Source organism: Bos taurus, chromosome 20 (assembly GCF_002263795.3).
Source record: "Bos taurus isolate L1 Dominette 01449 registration number 42190680 breed Hereford chromosome 20, ARS-UCD2.0, whole genome shotgun sequence".
Lineage (NCBI taxonomy): Eukaryota > Metazoa > Chordata > Mammalia > Artiodactyla > Bovidae > Bos > Bos taurus.
In genome coordinates this window covers 11,496,282-11,514,206 of record NC_037347.1, presented here as the reverse complement: position 1 = coordinate 11,514,206, position 17,925 = coordinate 11,496,282, and the positions used below count along the sequence as shown (strand labels likewise).

General features: G+C 41.9%; 1 long non-coding RNA gene across 1 annotated transcript in view; it reads right to left on the bottom strand.

The window, feature by feature from the left end:
• The window catches only part of LOC112443029 (uncharacterized), a 33,148-nt gene extending 16,104 nt beyond the window's left edge, over positions 1-17,044 (bottom strand). Inside the window, exons 1-2 of the long non-coding RNA XR_003031313.2 lie at positions 16,521-17,044; positions 12,434-12,660 (exon numbers count right to left, since the gene is read on the bottom strand). This is a non-coding gene — a long non-coding RNA (uncharacterized lncRNA). The remainder of the gene's footprint in view (positions 1-12,433; positions 12,661-16,520) is intronic.
• Between the last annotated feature and the right edge of the window lie 881 nt (positions 17,045-17,925).

The window sequence follows — 17,925 nt, the reverse complement described above, 5'->3', positions numbered from 1 at the left end:
CTTTAAAAAAATAAAAATAAAAAACTGCTATGAAAAAAAGGAGGAAAAAGAAGGATGGCAGTGTGGTTAGTGGGGTGAGCTGAGGGCTGGATGTTTTGCGCCTCATAACACTGTTCTCTACCCTTGAGAATTTAACACTATTCATTTTAAAAAATACTATAATTAGAAAGACCCTTTGCCTCGCCCCTTTATCTAGGATAAAATACAAAACCTAGATTTTCTTTTAAATGTCCCAGTCTGTTCTGTGTTTTTAACTCTTTCAGGTTTTTTATCCTTTACATTGCATGTCAGGATTTTGTTTTTTTCTGACAATAGAAAAGTACATCATTATTGTGATAAATTGAGAAATCCAGGAAAGAAACATAAAGAAGAAAGTGTAAGTACTGTATCTTTGAATTAGAGTTTGTATTTTTGTACACTTCCTTGCCACCTGTTTACACAGAGAGAGAAAGAAAGAAAGAGGAAAAAGTAATTTTAAACATACTTAAATAGAATCCAATTTTGTTTAGCTTTATACTATGTGTTGTTTTCCTTTTTTTTAACTTCTCATGACCATTCCCCATACCACTAGATATTCCTAAAAGAATGACTCATAATGGCTTTGGAATATTTTCACCCTATGTTTTTCAATGCCAGAAAAAGTTCAAAACAGAGTTTTACTTGTATACCATGCCATATTTTTAAAAAATGGAACAAGCTTTTTATAGCTGGAGAGTATAAGGAAATTTATTTTGCACTAGATATATACCACTTTCTCCAGAATAATTTAAGAATCGCAGCTGGATTCAGCATAGTATTTGGCAAGTACAAATATAGTAGTAAGATGAAGTTTTCTTACCTTCAGAAGTGCTCCAAAAGGGAAATGAGACAAAGAAATGGAAATTGAGCACAAGGGTGGGTTGTAGACGTGAGGAGTGAAGCCAGAAATGGGAGATGGTGACTCAGTTCTCACACACAATCACACGCGCACACACACACACACACTCACTCACTCACACCCCGACTTCTGCAGTCTGTGTACCAGCTGACAGGACCTCTCTCTTTTAAGAACTTTGGAATCAAAACTCAAAAGGATCCAGTGAAAATCATAAAGATTAGGAGGAAAAGACATACTACATATTAGAATGCAGAATAATTGAAGGGATGACAGGCAGATCCAGGGACAAGCCTCCAGCATTGTCTGGGCACTTGCCTCACCTACAGCCATACGTTGGATACGAAGGTGAAAGAATAAACTACAGGGTTTGGCCCCATGGAGCTCCCAGACTAATGGAGAAGACAGGACACAAGCAAGTCGTTTCAGCTCAATGTAAGACTTGCACGGACGGAGAATGGAAGGCAGCCCTTAGCCAACCTGGGAGCTGAAGGATGAGGATCCATGTGCCATCAGAAGGTCTCAGAGAGGATGCAGCCTAGAAGCCAAGCTGAGAAGAATGAGACCTCACCAACACAGGAGGAAAGGGAAAATCACAGGGGGAACACTGAGTTAGCAAAGAAAGAGAAACAACTCTATTTTAAAACATCTTTTTGTCATGGGCTTGAGACCCAACGTTATTTGATATAGACTTGTCCTTTCTTCCTGTAATTTACATACAGAATGTATAATATTCTGAAGCACCCCTGAAAACTTTTGTGCTGGACAAACTTTGATAATTTTAAGCATATTCCAAATAAACGAAGGGTCAGTCATTTAAAGAAACCCTATTTAATTTGTTGGGATTCCCTGGTGGTATAGATAGTAAAGAATCTGCCTGTGATGCAGGAGACCAAGGTTGGATCCCTGGATCAGGAAGATTCCCCTGGGGAAAGGTAATTTGTTTATCTAGATAATCCCTTATTCCATTATTTTTTTAAAATATAGGATTATACATACCGCCTGCAGTTAGTGCAATGGTGAAAATAGATGTCTCCCTACTTGTTGCATTTGTTAGTTCAAAACCCAGAAGGACCTTGAATGAATTTTATGTTTCTTTTCTGATGCCCTATCTCTCACTCACACATACCCACTTACTTAGTCAACTTATATAGTGAATATTAAAATTCAGATGGCAAAGGCAGATAGCAGTACAGACAAACGTGGCCAGTTGTTGTTCAGTCCCTAAGTCCAGTCTGACTCTGTGATCTCCAAGGACTGCAGCACACCAGGCTTCCCTGTCCTTCACTATCTCCTGGAGTTTGCTCAAACTCATGTCCACTGAGTCAGTGATATCTAACCATCTCATCCTCTGTCATCCCCTTCTCGTCCTGCCCTCAGTCTTTCCTAGCAGCAGGGTCTTTTCCAGTGAGTCAGCTCTTCATATTAGGTGGCCAAAGTATTGGAGCTCCAGCTTAAGCATCAGTCCTTCCAAAGAATATTCAGGATTAATTACCTTTAGGATTGACTGGCTTGATTTCCTTGCAGTCTAAGGGACTCTGAAGAGTCTTCTTTAGCACCACAATTTGAAGGCATTGATTCTTTAGCATTCAGCCTTCTTTATGGTCTAACTCTCACATCTGTACATGACTATTGAAAAAAAAACAGAGCTTTGACTGTGTGAATCTTTGCCAGCAGAGATGTCTCTGCTTTTTAATATGCTGTCTAGGTTTGCCATAGCCTTCCTTCCAAGCAGCATCTTTTAATTTCATGGCTGCAGTCACCACCTGCAGTGATTTTGGAGCCCAAGAAAATAAAATCTGTCACTGTTTCCACTTTTTTCCCTTGTCCGTGGGCCATTAAAAATATGGCCAGTATGAATGCAAATTTTACAGATTAATCTCTTTTTTAAAAAAGCAAGTTGAGTTGATTTTGAAAACTTCCACATTTGCAAAGCTGACTTGGCATTTATAATTCTCAGGATTTTTTTTTTCCAGTAAGTTTGCAGCCTCCCGCAACCTACACAGTGACAGTTCAGGGAAGTCAGGACTATAATTACCACTTAGCACGTAGAGAAACCAAAATAAAAAGGCAAGGTTGGCTTTTAGCTGCTCTCCCAGGTAGACCTTTAGATGGTCAGCTGTCAATAGAGAGGTTTCCTGCAGTGACTAGAGGCTGCATCCTCAGATGAGTTCTAGGTCCACTGAGTTACAACACAGCCATTTTCAGGAGGTGAATCATGCCCTCTACTTCAATTTAATTAGAACTCTCAAATCTTGATGGTATTGAAAGTATCTGTGAATCTGTGGCAGGATGGTCAAGTGCCCCACAAATTAGCTGAAGGGACAGGAGGCAGGAGATTATTCTTATCTCGCTATATTATTGCTTTGATCCCCAGGCCAGAATGTGTTTCACTGTAGTTAGAGTAATTACAGACTCAGAATGACTTTTTTTTTTCAAACAGAAAAAATTTCATTTTTCATTTGTCCAGAAGAGCAGTGATAACACAAAAGAAGACAAGTGTAGTTGTTATTTAATGAGTCATCTTGGTTTCATTTCTCTTAACTTGAATTTTTATTGTTCAGAATATAATGTTCCACAGATATGTTTCTAGTTTGAAGGAACTTAAACTACTTCACAAGGTTATACTTTAAAAAAGTAAGGTAGTGTAGAACATGCCATGATTGTTTATATAGGTTTTAGGTCACTTATACCACTGTTATCTTTCTCTCCTAGAGCGTGGACTATATACTTATTGGAAAATTTTCTTGAAATAGAAATTTTCTAACTGTGTTCACTTTGATTCTGGAATAATCAAGGATCATTTCAGTGCCGATGTTGTTCTGGTGACTATTGCTTGCGTTACACATTACCCTGAAATCAGTAGCTTAAAACTGACCATTTTATTTTGGTCACAGTTTTGTGGGCTGGGAATTCAGGAAGAGCTCAGCCTAGGCAGGTCTTGCTGAGGATTTTTCAGGCTGTTGCCGTCAGATGTTGGCTGGGGCTCCTACCATCAAAGGCTCCACTGTGCTCTCTCCTGAGTGTGTGGTTGAGGAATTCCTATGGGAGCTTGGCATGGTTAGTTAACAGAGCACCTACACCAGCATGGCGGTCTTGGGGTGCTCAAACTTCCCAGATGCTGCATGACTTCACCCAAGCCATCAGTCCCAAGAGAAACAGGAAGTAGCCTTTGCCAACCTAACCTCCGACATCACACAGCATCACTGTCACTGACTCAATGGGTTACAAGCGAGTCACTAAGATTGAGTCCCCTCTTATACGGAGAAATATCAAAGACACATTTTTAATCTGCCAGATATATGTCTGTGTTTGTGTGTTAAATAACAACTTAGAGTGTATTATCTTAAACTAGCAACCTGGATCCTCCTCAAGACTGCACAAGTCTGTGAGTTCATTTTTTACTTACAGTACCTAGCACAGGCACTGTGTTGTATCAAATGCTCCAGGGTGTCCCTGGTGGCTCAGACTATAACGAGTCTGCCTTCAATGAGGGAGACCTGGGTTCGATTCTTGGGTCAGGAAGATCCCCTGGAGAAGGGAATGGCTACCCACTCCAGTATTCTTGCCTGGAGAATCCCATGTACAGAGAACCCTGGCGGGCTGCAGTCCATGGGATCACAAAGAATCAGACTCGAATGAGCGACTGAGACACACACATGTTAATCTAAGCAGAGAACTGACAAGCTAAGGATACTACAATGCAAATGAAGAAGGGACTTTGTGGCTGCCAAATTTTTACCTTTTGTGAGCTGGAAGGATGATTGTGCTGATAAAACCACTCAATATAGTAACAACAGAAAAGCTTGGGGTTTTAAATGTAAAAGGAATCTCAGAAATCCTATGACCCCACCCTTCCTTACAGCCTTCCTCATTGTACCCCAAGGGCTTCCCTGGTGGCTCAGAGGGTAAAGTGTCTGTCTGCAATGTGGAAGACCTGGGTTCGATCCCTGGGTTTGGAAGATCCCCAGGGGAAATGGCAACCCACTCTGGTACTCTTGCCTGGAAAGTCCCATGGAAGGAGGAGCCTGGTAGGCTATAGTCCACGGGGTTGCAAAGAGTTGAACACGACTGAGCGACTTGACTTTCACTTTCATTGCACCCTAGTTTTTTCAGCTGAAGCCCAGAGAAAGTAAGTGACATAACTAAGTGACAAAGATCAAGTCTCCAGTCATAAATTCTAGTCACTGCTTTTGGTACATTATAAAACTTTTTGTCAGCCACTGTTTGAGGTTATGACTTGATCAAATTGCAGGGGCTTCCCTGGTAGCTCAGATGGTAAAGCATCTGCCTGTAATGCGGGAGACCTGAGTTCGATCCCTAGGTCAGGAAGATCCCCTGGAAAAAGGAAATGGCAACCCACTCCAGCACTCAGGCCTGGAAAATTCCATGGATGGAGGAGCCTAGTAGGCTCTAGTCCATGGGATCACAAAGAGTTGGACACAACTGAGCAACTTCACTGTGTTCACTGGTTCACTGTGGTTTAGATCTTTTTCATATATAAGGGTGAATGAGGTTGAGACTCTGCCAACCTGTTGACTTAGCGCGAGTCCTTTTATTACAGGACTTTTCTATCCATTCCATCAGGCGGATAAAAGTCCTAAAAATGTCTCACTGGGAGGCCCCAGGAGTGGCTCTCTTCAGTCCCAGGTCAGAAAACCTAACTTCCTAATGCTTTCTTCCTGTTGCAATACAATCTTGTAGTTTCTACAACTGGGCAGCGTGGAATCTGGAAGGCTTCCTGAAATTTACAAAAAGCCGTGAGGTAACGAAGATGTCCCTAAGATTGCCTATAACCTGTCACAAGGATCCACTGTATTTCTAGGTAGTGAGCACCCAGCCTACTATGACAGTGTGAGATGCTGTGCTAGCTGTTTAGAGTCTTGGAAGCAGAAAGATAGTTTAGTCCCCTGTTTTGCATTACACTGATGCAGTTTTGTCTGGAAGAATAGGATTTTTAAAGTGACCACCCAGTTAATTAATATAAGGAAAGAAATCACACCTTCTCCTTTGAAGTTTCTGTAGCTCCCTTTAGTAAGGGAAGGCTCCTGCCATAGCCTGTGTCAGGGCCATGTTTGAGGCTTATTCAATTTAATAAATTCCATAGTTTTGCAGAAAGGCAAGCGATAGAACTGGTGCCTCAGACTTGTTCTTAAACTAATTTCTTAGCTCTGTAAATATGCCTTTAATTCATTAAACTGATGTTTGTGAAAGTGACTGGCTCATAGCATGAACTCAGTACACGTCAGCTCCCCTTTTCCAACCCCTCAGAACTATACAGTGAATGACTCATGTTCACAATGTTAGTGTTTCTCTAAAATCTTCTGACTCTTCGTTAGCAATGAAATGTAGTTAATATTTGCTTTCCTGACCTTATTAAGGCAGAAGAATCTTCTGGAGCTCTTTGTATTAGGGTTCCCCAGAAACCTAATAGAAAAAAATACAAATATATATATATATGTATAGAAAGTGAAAGTGGCTCGGTCGTGTCTGACTCTTTGCAACCCTATAGACTATAGCCTGCCAGGCTCCTCTGTCCATGGAATTCTCCAGGCAAGAATACTGGAGTGGGTGGCTGTTCCCTTCTCCAGGGGATCTTCCCAATCTAGGGATCAGACTCAGGTCTCCCACTTTGCAGGCAGATTCTTTACCATTTGAGCCACCAGGGAAGTCCATATATATGTATGGAAACATAAATATACATGTGTGTGTGTGTGTGTATATATATATATACACACACAGAGAGAGAGAGATTTATTGTAAGGAATTAGTGATCATGGAGGCTGACAAGTCTCCATGAGACTTGCAGTCACTCTCCATAAGATCTGCAGTCAACAAGCTGGAGACCCAAGAAAGCCAGTTTAGTTCCAGTCTGAGTCCAAAAGCCTAAAAGCAGCAGAACCAATAGTGTAATTCCAGGCTAAAAGCCAGCAGAGTTTCAACTCAGGAAGAGCCAGTCTGAGTGCCAGAGACGGAGAAAAACAAATGTCCCAGCTCAAGGTGATCAAGCAAGAGGAAATTCCTTCTCCTTTGAGGGAAGGTAAGCCTTTTTATTCTATTCAGGTCCTCAAATGATTGGATGAGTTTCAGCCACAGTAGGCAGGACACTCTGCTTTACTCAGTCTGCCTATGCATATGTTAATCTCATCCAGAAACACCCTCCCTGACACATCCAAAATGTCTAGGCCCTCTGTGGTCCAGTACAGTTGATACACGAAGTGAACCGTCACATTCCTCTTCCAATGAGTGCTAGTCAAACTGAACTTCAGGTGAAATTGGTATAGTTATAACAAAAATGACTTTCTAGTTGAAATGGATGTTACTGAGGATGTGTGATGTAGCCAGTCCTCTGTGCCGTCACATGTTACTGTGTGCTCAGGACATTTCATTCCAGTGCTGTGCGCTTAGTCGTTCAGTCGTGTCTCACTCCTTGCAATCCACCAGGCTTCTCTGTCCATGGGGATTCTCCAGGCAAGAATACTGGAGTGGATTGCCATGCCCTTTTCCAGGGGATCTTCCCAACCCAGGGATCGAACACAGGTCTCCCACATTGCAGGTGGCTTCTTTACCATCTGAGCCACCAGGGAAGCCCACAATAATTTTGTGGTTATGTAAAGGAGAAAGCAAAAGTCACTCAGTCGTGTCTGACCCTCTGCGACTCAACCCCATGGACTGTAGCCTGCCAGGCTCCTCTGTCCATGGAATTCTCCAAGCCAGAATACTGGAGTGGGTGGCTGTTCCCTTCTCCAGGGGATCTTCCCAACCCAGGGATCCAACCCAGGTCTCCCGCATTGCAGGCAGATTCTTTATCGTCTGAGCCACCAGGGAATCCCAGCATTCCAGAGCATGTGAATAAATGTGATGTCCCTGGGAATGCATTTACAAGCATAAGGCAGGGCCAGAGGCAGGAGGATGTCCTATGTAGAAGGTTGCCTCAGTCACTATCCTAGGAAGGGGTGCTGGTGCAAGCCCTCTGTCTTCCCTTCAGAAGGTGAAAGACTTGCCTTCAGAGATATCACAAGGCATGGAGAGTATAGTACACTTCACAGACGTTTGCAGACAGCAATGGCATTTTAGTGCCTGTAGTCAGAAGGTAAATCATTTGCACAATCATGATTGATCCAAAATTCAGAAATTGTAAATGTGCTGCACGTTGGTCTTATTTAGAAACCAAATATTGCTGCTTATGTGGTAGCAGCAATATTCTTGCCTGGGAAATCCCATGGACAGAGAAGCCTGGCAGGCTACAGTCCATGGGGTTGCAAGAGTTGGATGCAACTTAACGACTAAACCACTGCAGCAGCAAGTTTGCCCCCTAGCAATTGGGGGTGTCGACCGCAGTGGTTCAGAGCATGCAACTATCAGGCCTCCTCCTGCTGCCAACACAGAAGCGAAAATGGGGAAACTTGTAGAGTTTCAGAGTAGAAAACAAGTTATAAAAACAATGGCTGAAGAAGCCTTGTGTTAGCTAGAATTTGTGCTTGTGTTAGCTAGAATCCATTATCTTTATAATGAATCGCTAAAGAGATTGTATCTATATAATGTTGTATACCCACTGCACTGTCATCTTGCTCATGATACAGTCTGAAAACAGAAACAGAGAACATAACGAACTTGTCCTCAGGTCATGCGGCAAGTAAGTACCAGAGCTCTCTGCAGGAGTTTGAAAAGAGAGTCTGGCTGCATGTCTAGTCACCAAACTAGATGTCCCATCTAGAGAAGTGGGTCCTCTCTCTGCAACTCAGACAAAACCACAGTCTCTCCCAGTAACCCCATAGCGTTGCTGCCTTGTCCTGCCAAGGCCCAGGGGGATGACTGAGCAAAGGTTCTCCTTTTGTGTTTTCAAGCCGTGCCACTTAAGCCATAGGTAGAAGTTTATGGGGGTGAAATGAAGACCAGCCCTGGTGGAGTCAGAGCCTCTCCTCTGGACCCTTCACCTAACTTGAGCCTTTTATGCCCTGCCCATTCCATCCACCATCAACTACAAGCCCCTTAAAATTTTTTATTGCCTATTCCACTTAAGACTTGAATTTTCCTTTGGAGTTTTTGTTAGTTTTATAACAAAAATCTTGGCACTGAATTTTAATTTCCATAGCAGTAGGGTAGCCCTCAGGAAATATTTCCCTCTCCTCCCTTGGTCCTCATCACAAAGAAAGAGGGCCGCCTCGTCTTCCTTTGTGAGGAAAGCTGTGGACTGGAGATGCAGCAGTGAGCAAAGCAAACAGGGCCCCTGCTCACAGAGTGTATAGTTTAGTGGGGAACACAAACATGATTCAGAGACTTACACATAAATATAAAGCTTACTGTGACAAGTCCTATAAAGGAAAGGTGCAGAGTTCAGTGGGCCAGAATGGGCAGTTGACCTACTCAGGAAGGTCCAGGAAGTCTTCCCTAAGGAGGTGACATAGAGTGAAGATCTGGAGAGAAAGGAGAGTGTGTCACAGGAAAAAGCTGCTCAGAGGCCGTAGACCCAGGCAGGAAGGAGTATGGGGATTTTGAGCAACCAAGAGAAGACCAGCGTGGCTGGAGAACAGTGGATGGGGACGTGGCAGATAATGAGGGAAGAGAAGGAAGCAGAAGCAAGACCATATCCAGCCCCCATGAAGCAGAGCTTATACACCTAGAGCAGTTCTTGCAACTTTAACTTTTCATCAGAATTACCTAGGGAGTGTTTTAGAAATACTGATCAGAATATCCCACTCCAGAACAATTCAATCCAGACTTCTGGAAGTGAAACCCAGGCCTAAGTTTTGTTTGCTTGTGTGTTTGCTTGTTGTAAGGCCTCCAGATGATTTTATTGTGAAGTTCAGAATGAGAATCATTGCCCTGCAGCAAAGAGGAAACAATATAACATTTAAAAGATGTATATATTGTGTGTTTGGGGGGAGATGGATGTCATCATCAGATTTACACTTCAAAAAGCATCCTTTAGCTAGAACCATGGAGTAAGAAATGCTAGGAAGTAAAGATTTCAGAAAGGAGTCCAGTTGAGTGACAAGTAAATGATGCAACAACTTTGGATTAGGGTAGCAGCAATGGAGGGCTTCCCATATGGTGCTAGTGGTAAAGAATCCAGTGGAAATGAAAAGAAATGGGTAAAGATGAGAGACTTCTCTTCGATTGAACAACTGGGACTGGTGGAATGGTGAAATGATGGACTTGGTACAGGAGAAAAGGAGAAGATGATTTCTGGGGTTCTGCTTATACAGCAGACTAGATAATTGTCCTCTTTATTGAGACAGGGACAAAAGCTAGCCCCAGACATGGTTAGAGTGAGTGCGGGTCTTCAGTTGTGGCCTGTGGAGTATGCTTTCATTGCATACTTTCCTTCTCTTTTCTCCAGGTGATCAATATGTCACTCACCAGTCCTTGCTATTTATTATCCATTAAAACAAACAACAGCTACAACAACAAAATTATTGAGCACTTACTAAGTTCAAGTCACTTGCCTTATTAATCTGCTTTCAATTTACTCGAAGAAGCTTACTTATGAGTGAATAAGCTTTCTTAGTAAATATACATATTTCCCTAGCATAGTTCTATTTCATCTTCTCCTTAAAATTTTTTAATACTGTGTATTTATTAAGACATTGAATGCCAAGTGACAGAAGCCCCACTCCAATAAACTTAAATAGAAAAAACATTTTGTTGTAATGATATAAAGGTATCTCATGGACACAAATTTGAATCTGTAGGAAAAGCTGAAATCAGGAAGTCAGGACTCCATGGTAGCTCTCCTCAGTTCCCCCTCTCTGCAAAGCTGTTTGTTCTTCTCTCTCCTCACAAACCAGCTTCCATGACATTTCATGTCAGCATAAAAGAAAATAGGGTAACAGACAGTTTGGGAGCTTTAAATGTTAGAGCTCAGACTGACTGACTCATCACAAAATCCAAAATCCTGAGAAAGGAACTCATTGGCTCAGTTGAGCCACATGTCCTCCTTTGGACCAATCAGCTGTGGCCAGGAAGTATGAGCTGAGGAAAAGGGGATGGTCCTCCCACACTGATTCATAAACCCCACTGTACTCTGGCTGAAATGGGTGCTCCTATGATAACCCGTGGGTACTGCATCAGTACCAGGCTTGCAAATCCTGGAGAAGCAGAGGTTAGGCAAATAGTGCAAGTTTTCCAATACATCCCAACTGAGTAAATTCACATATGTGAGCCATCAGCTCCATCTGAGAAGAGTTTCAAAAAGGTTGATACTTTACAAAATATTTTATTTCTTTGGACTGGCGCTATCATGACATCTGAAGTTTCCAAAATTTTGAGAATGTCATATTAGATAGTGATTACACCAGTATATTTGTATTTGAATGTATATGATTTGGACTGGGCTTTTCTGGTGGCTCAGATGATAAAGAATCTGTCTACAATGCAGGAGACCTGGGTTCAATCCCTGAGTCAGGAAGATCCCCTGGAGAGGGAATGGCTACCCATTCCAGTATTCTTGCCTGGAGAACTCCATAGACAGGGTAGCTTGGCAGGCTAAAGTCCATGGGGTTGCAAAGAGTCGAACATGACCGAGCAACTAACACTTTTCATGATCCGGACTACAAGGTTTTGAATGGATTCAACAAAGCAATGCACTAACTGTAAAATTATGCTGATTTGAAACATCATTTGCATTTCTGTAGATGGAAAATTATATAACAATTTCTAGCTCTTTTGATTCTCATTAATATTTGATTAACACTGACTCCCCAAAGCCCTAAAAGAAGGAGCAGGGGTTGCAATTTCAATTGCATTTGGGAAAATATGTACTTTGTTCCCTTGGAAATGAAGGAGAACATATTAAATGACAAGTCAGGAAGAAGCTGGTTTTGACAGTGTTTTCTTTTGAAGCTCTAAGATAAAATGAGGACTTTTCATATGACGGGTGATGAAAATGATCAGAAATAAAGATTTTGGCTGGGCTTTCTTATGGATGGGCCTTGAACAACATTAGGAAGTGATCAGGTCGATATTTGCATTCTAACTTCTCAAGGTGGGGCCCTCTTTGTAGACCATACTCATGTATTCATGACTTTTGGAATGTCCCTCAAGGCATTTACCATCCAGTTAGAATTAAACGAATGCATGGTTAATACCGTTTATAAAACTTCTACTTCTGAGAGTCCAGTAGACAGTCTACATTAGTTTTATTTTTTTTAATTTTTTTGTGCTGCTAATGAAACTTTTGTTTTAATGAGTCACAGTTAACATCCAAACTGTTGAACAATCTTCAGAGAAAACTGGAATGTGCAAGGCTGCAAAGAGAAGTCAAGGGATGGGAATCCAGGCAGGCATGAGTGGCCCTGCCCTGCTGCCCTGACAAAACTGTGAAATAACTGCCTCCAGACACTTTCATCGGGCTTCCCTGGTGGCTCAGTTGGTAAAGAATCCACCTGCAATGAGGGAGACCTGGGTTCGATCCCTGGGTTGGGAAGATCCCCTGGAGAAGGGAAAGGCTAGTGACTCCAGTATTCTGGCCTAGAGAATTCCATGAACTATACTCATGGGGTCACACATTTATCAGCACAGACTGAGTTTCCTCCCTATTGGCCTCTCTTTACTTACCTTTAACTTCCTTCTCCATCTTCTGGAGGGTCGCTCTGATTCGTTCCAGTCTTGCTCTCAACTCATCTTTAACTCTTTCCTGCTAAGGCGCTAACTGAAAATTGAGGTGTTGTCTCAAACACAGCAGGGCAGCGAATTGAGGGTTTAGATTCTGGATCCGTGTCTGCTGTTATCAGTGTCATCTGGGGGTCAGTTTCTCTCATGTGCCCAGACCTCAGTTTCCTCACCTTTAAGACAAATGGGAAAGAATTAGATGCTAAACTCTCTCCCGGATATTGCATGTTAGTCTATGTAATAACAGCTTTCAGACGTGTTTGTATTCTAAAAGGTATGAAGAGAACAGCCCCTCTCCCTCCTCCAGTATAATTCAGAAGAAGGGTCAGCACAATCTTTCTGTAAAGAGCTAGTAACAATTTTAGGCTTTGTGAGTCATACAGTCCCTGTTACAACTACAAACTCTGCCAGGTGAGCATAAAAGCTGCACAGAAAGGGGAGTTATTTACGATAATAGGTGGTAGGCTGAAGTTAACCTGCAAGATAGAGTTTATAACCCCCTGGTTTAGAAGATGCTGTATGAGACCAAGTTGCTTGAGTTCAAAACTCAGCTGTACCAGGTCCCTGATCTTTTTGTGCCAGTTTCTTTATCTGCAAAGTGGGAGAGATGGCACAGTGGAGAAATTAATTCTTACGTGTACAGCATGTAGACCAGTGCTTAATTCATAAGAAGTGTGGTTAGCGGTTATTCTCTTCCCTCTTTTCAAATTCATGTTATGTTTCTGCACACTGTCTTTCTGTTGATGAGCTTAGCCCAACAACCTATTCTGCAGGGAGGTGTTACTAAGGCAAGGGCCACTGGCCTGCCAGGTGAAGAAAGACCTATCCCTGGACAGAAACTCATCTCTTCTGAGCTTTCTACTGGTGGACAGTCACAGCTGTCTCCAAAGCTTCTTACTAGAGCAAAAGCATATGAGCTTGGCCTGCCTCAGATGAATGGCTCTTATACCCTCTTGTAGGATACCACCTGAATCTAAGATGAATGGTCTTGTACCTTCTGCAGGGTAGCCTTATTGTTAAGCCAAGAAGTTTCTGAACCCCTCGCTAAGAGAGGATGAATAAGGAAAAGCTTGACAAAGCCACCTCTGTCAAAGTACTGAGCCTTCCTTGGTGGTCCAGCAGTTTAGACTCTGTGCGTCCAGTGCAAGGGTTGCAGGTTCGATCCCTGGTCCGGGAACTGAGATCCCATGTGCCGTGAACTATGGCCAGTAAAAGAAGGTACTGAGTCTCATGATGTGTAGAATAACAGATTTCTGGTATTATACCAAGGATTGGTGAGGGAATGTCTCCTGCATGAGGGGAATGTCAGGACACAGTTTTAATGTGGTCCAACTTGGTCTGCAGAAGGGAGATGGTGGTGTTGCTGGGTGTAGAGAGGGTATGTGCCATCATTTTTGGCTGGGTAAATGGTTTGGGAAATGGGTACATATTCTTTTTTCCTTTTGAATTGAGTGACTGAAAAAATAGCAGGAATTGCCATTTCTTTGCCACAGAATTGTGTGGTAGAGTCTTTTATAGCATTTCACATTTAAAGAAGCTTTGTCCTTAGGTTGCATCATAAGCCTGCATGGTTCCTCCTATTTTTTCATGTGGCTCAGTGCCTGAATTATGTACAAGATTATTAATATTTTACAAGGCCATTGTTGACAGACCTGTAGTCATGTAGACGAGTCATAAACCTTGTCTTCCATAAGTCAACCTTACCTGTTACACTTGGCAAGTGCTTACCAGGCACCAGCTAAACTAGAATCATACCGGTGAGGCCATGGGCCAGACCAGTAAGGCCCACAGCTGGTTTAGGAGATGTAGGTTCTTGTCATGATTCTGTAACTAATTGGCTGTGTGACTTGGAGCATCACCTAACTCAGTATTATGGAGACAGTTATCTACCCTCTCTGAGACTCAGTTTCCTTCTCTGAAATATAACAGAGTTAAACTATTAGGTTGGTTCAAAAGTAATTGCGGTTTTGAATTGTTGAAGTTTGTTGTTTGATATTGGAATACATTCTTAAATGTGGTTATGTTATACATCATTTTAATGTGCATTTCTCACTTTCTGTTTTTTGGTAATGACTTATTACTTGCTGTTTATTTTATATTTATTTTAGACTAGGGAAATGATGTTAGACAAAAAGCAAATTCAAGCAAATTTTTTATTGAGTTAAAAATGGGTTGTAAAGCAGCAGAGACAACTCACAACATCAACATATGGCCCAGGAACTGATAACGAACATACAGTGCAGTGGTGGTTCAGGAAGTTTTGCAAAGGAGACAAGAGCTTTGAAGATGAGGAGCATCGTGGCCAGCCATTGGAAGCTGACAATGATCAACTAAGAGCATCATTGAAGTTGATCCTCTTACAGCTAAAGGAGAAGTTGCCCAAAAATTCAACATTGACTATTCTATGGTCATTTGGCATTTGGAGCAAATTGGAAAGGTGAAAAAGCTCAGTGAGTGGGTGCCTTGTGAGCTGATTGGAAATCAAAAAAAATCATTGTTTTGAAGTGTTATCTTCTTATTGTATGCAACAACAACAAACCATTTCTCAGTCAGGTTGTAATGCGCAATGAAAACTGGATTTTAAATGACAACTGGTGATGACCAGCTCAGTGGTTGGACCAAGAAGAAGCTCTCAAGCACTGCCCAAAGCTAAACTTGCACCAAAAAAAGGTCATGGTCACTGTTTGGTGGTCTGCTGACCATCTGATCTACCTGATCCACTATAGCTTTTTCAATCCTGGCAAAACCATTATATCTGAGCAGTATGCTCAGCAAATCGATGAGATGAACCAAAAACTGCAGCAGGCATTGGTCAAAAGATGGGCCAAATTCTTCTCCACGACAACGCCTGACCACAAGTCGCACAACAAACATTTCAAAAGTTGAACAAATTGGGCTACAGAGTTTTGCCTTATCTGCCATATTCACCTGACTTCTTGTCGGCCCAATCACCACTTCTTCAAGCATGTTGACAACATTTTGCCAGGAAAGTTCTTCCACAACCAGCAGGATGCAGAAAATGCTTTCCAAGTGTTTGTCAAATCCTGAAGCATGGATTTTTACAATATAGGCATAAACAAGTTTATTTCTTATTGGCAAAAATGTGTTGATTGTAATGGTTCCTATTTTGGTTAATAAAGATGTGTTTGATCTAGTTATAATGATTTAAAATTCACAGTCCAAAACCACAATTACGTTTGCACCAACCTAATAGATGCAGCAGGTACTTGCCAACTCTGTGATTCAGGATTACCCAAGGAAGCAAATGAGGTGTTCCCAGAGGTGTGAAGTTTTCTGATCAGCCTAGATCCTGAGGGAACTTCCCTGGTGGTCCTGTGGTTTAAACTCGGCCTTCCAAGGCTGTGAGTTCAATCCCTTGTCAGGGAGCTAAGATCCCTCAAACCTCATGGCTAAAAGACATAAAACAGAAGCAAAGTTTCTCCTGGATTTGTAGTGATGATAGATTAGCTGATAATTGCAATGGTTAGATTGAAAGTTGCCTAGAAGTGACTTATCACAGATTGAGGATAAGGAGCACATTAACCAAAAGGGAGGTGTTACTGAACAAGGCAGCATATGCTGCAGTCCTACAGTTAAAAAGCCCCAGCCAAGATTTTATTCTGCTGCTCTCCATCTATGAGACTTGGGTCAAATCACATAGCCTTCCCAAGTTATCTTCTTCATCTGTAAAACGGAAATCATGATGCATGCTCTGCCTACAATGTAAAGTAGATGCATCAGTTGAAAGAATTCATGACCAAGCCCTCTTGAATCGTTGCAATCCAACACAAAAGCCATCATAAGCATGGCTCCCTTTTACAACAGAAAGCATAAGATGTATGTTTCAAACATATCCATGGTTAAAGAAGCTCATGTCCCCCCAAACCATCCTAAATAAGGAGTCGTCTTTCCTTCACAATGCATTTTGCTCATAACTGAAGAGAGGAAATCCTTGTTAACATTGGGATACAGTCACCCAACAAAAGATTTTAACTACTTTTAGAAAATTGGTACTGTCAGAATATAGCCTTACCTGATGTAAAGCGTTTTCTTTGCACACCCAGCTTGGCAAGACCTAGAGGAAAGGCAGTGGGGTGGAGAGTAGACTGGAGAGGCTGATGGTAATGGATTTCCTTTATTCTGTGAGGCTGTCTGAATCCTTGGGGCTCGGACTGACAGTTCTGGATCCCCTCCAGTGGAGGGAACAAAGGCTGGGGTTTCTTTTGAAAAATTCTTTCTGAGGACTGAGATTGTCCAACACAGTTTCCTTGATAAAGGGCTCATTATCTATCAGTATGACTTTGCCCTTAATTTTTATGCTGGCAGTGCCAACATGAGCATATTTAAGCCAATCCTTTTACCCAGACAGCTGTAACAGCACCCTAACAATTTGTGCCAGTGCTCAAAGCTTGGGTGTAGAATATAATCAACTATGGGTGAAATTTCCAATTAGTTGAATCACCAAGAAATACAATTTATCAGCTTGCTTTTCATCGTATTTACACTTCTTGTCATTTTCCAAATGCAAGCCCATTTTAAATTTAAAAAACATAGAACATTTCAGAATTGCTTCCTTAGCTCAACCGACTCATGTTTATAGATCTAAAGAGGTTGCTTTTGTTGGAGAAAGGTGGCTCCAAACTTCGGAAAAGGGGACCCTCTGAAAAAGAAATCCGTATTAACAATGAACATATGAGCAACCAGCCAGAGAGGGAGAGTCTGTTGATGGTGATGGAGAAAATCTTATATATCACCCAAGTCTAAACAAGGTGACTACATTTTAGTCTCTAAAACTGGAAGGACTGGAATGTGACGTTAGCTCAGAAAGCTGAAAGCTAACTAAGTATACTGTAAGCTTTGTAAACGATTTTTAATCAAAATGACAAAGCTTCAAGGAGCCTACACAAAAGGGAATCAAAGAGTACAAGTGAAATAGTGCCAAGGGAAGGCGTGTGAGGTGGGATATATAAACACCACGGCTCACTGATGGGGGACGGGTGCTCCCCATCAGGTGCCTGGGACGCTTTGGTAAGGTTTTCCAAAGGCAGGATGAAACGTCCCTCCAGCTTCCCCACCCTGTGTAGTATGGATGTTTTCAGGGTTTACCCACGTTGTAGCCTGTGTCAGGACTTCATTCCCTTTTTTACGGCCAAATGATATTCCACTGCACATCAGTATACTTTGCTTAGCCTTTCATCTGTTCATGAACATTTGTGTAGTTTTCAGCTTTTGGTTATTACGAACAGCACTGTTATCAACGCTGCATGCAAGTTATCTATTTGAATCCCTTCTTATTGTGGTTTTTATTTGCTTTTCCCTAATAACTAAAGATGCTGAGCTTCTGCACTTTATTCTTGGGTAAAGTGTTCAAATCTTTTGTCCATTTTTAAAACTGTTTTGTTTACTTTAAAAAAAAACATGATTGTGTTGTGAGAGTT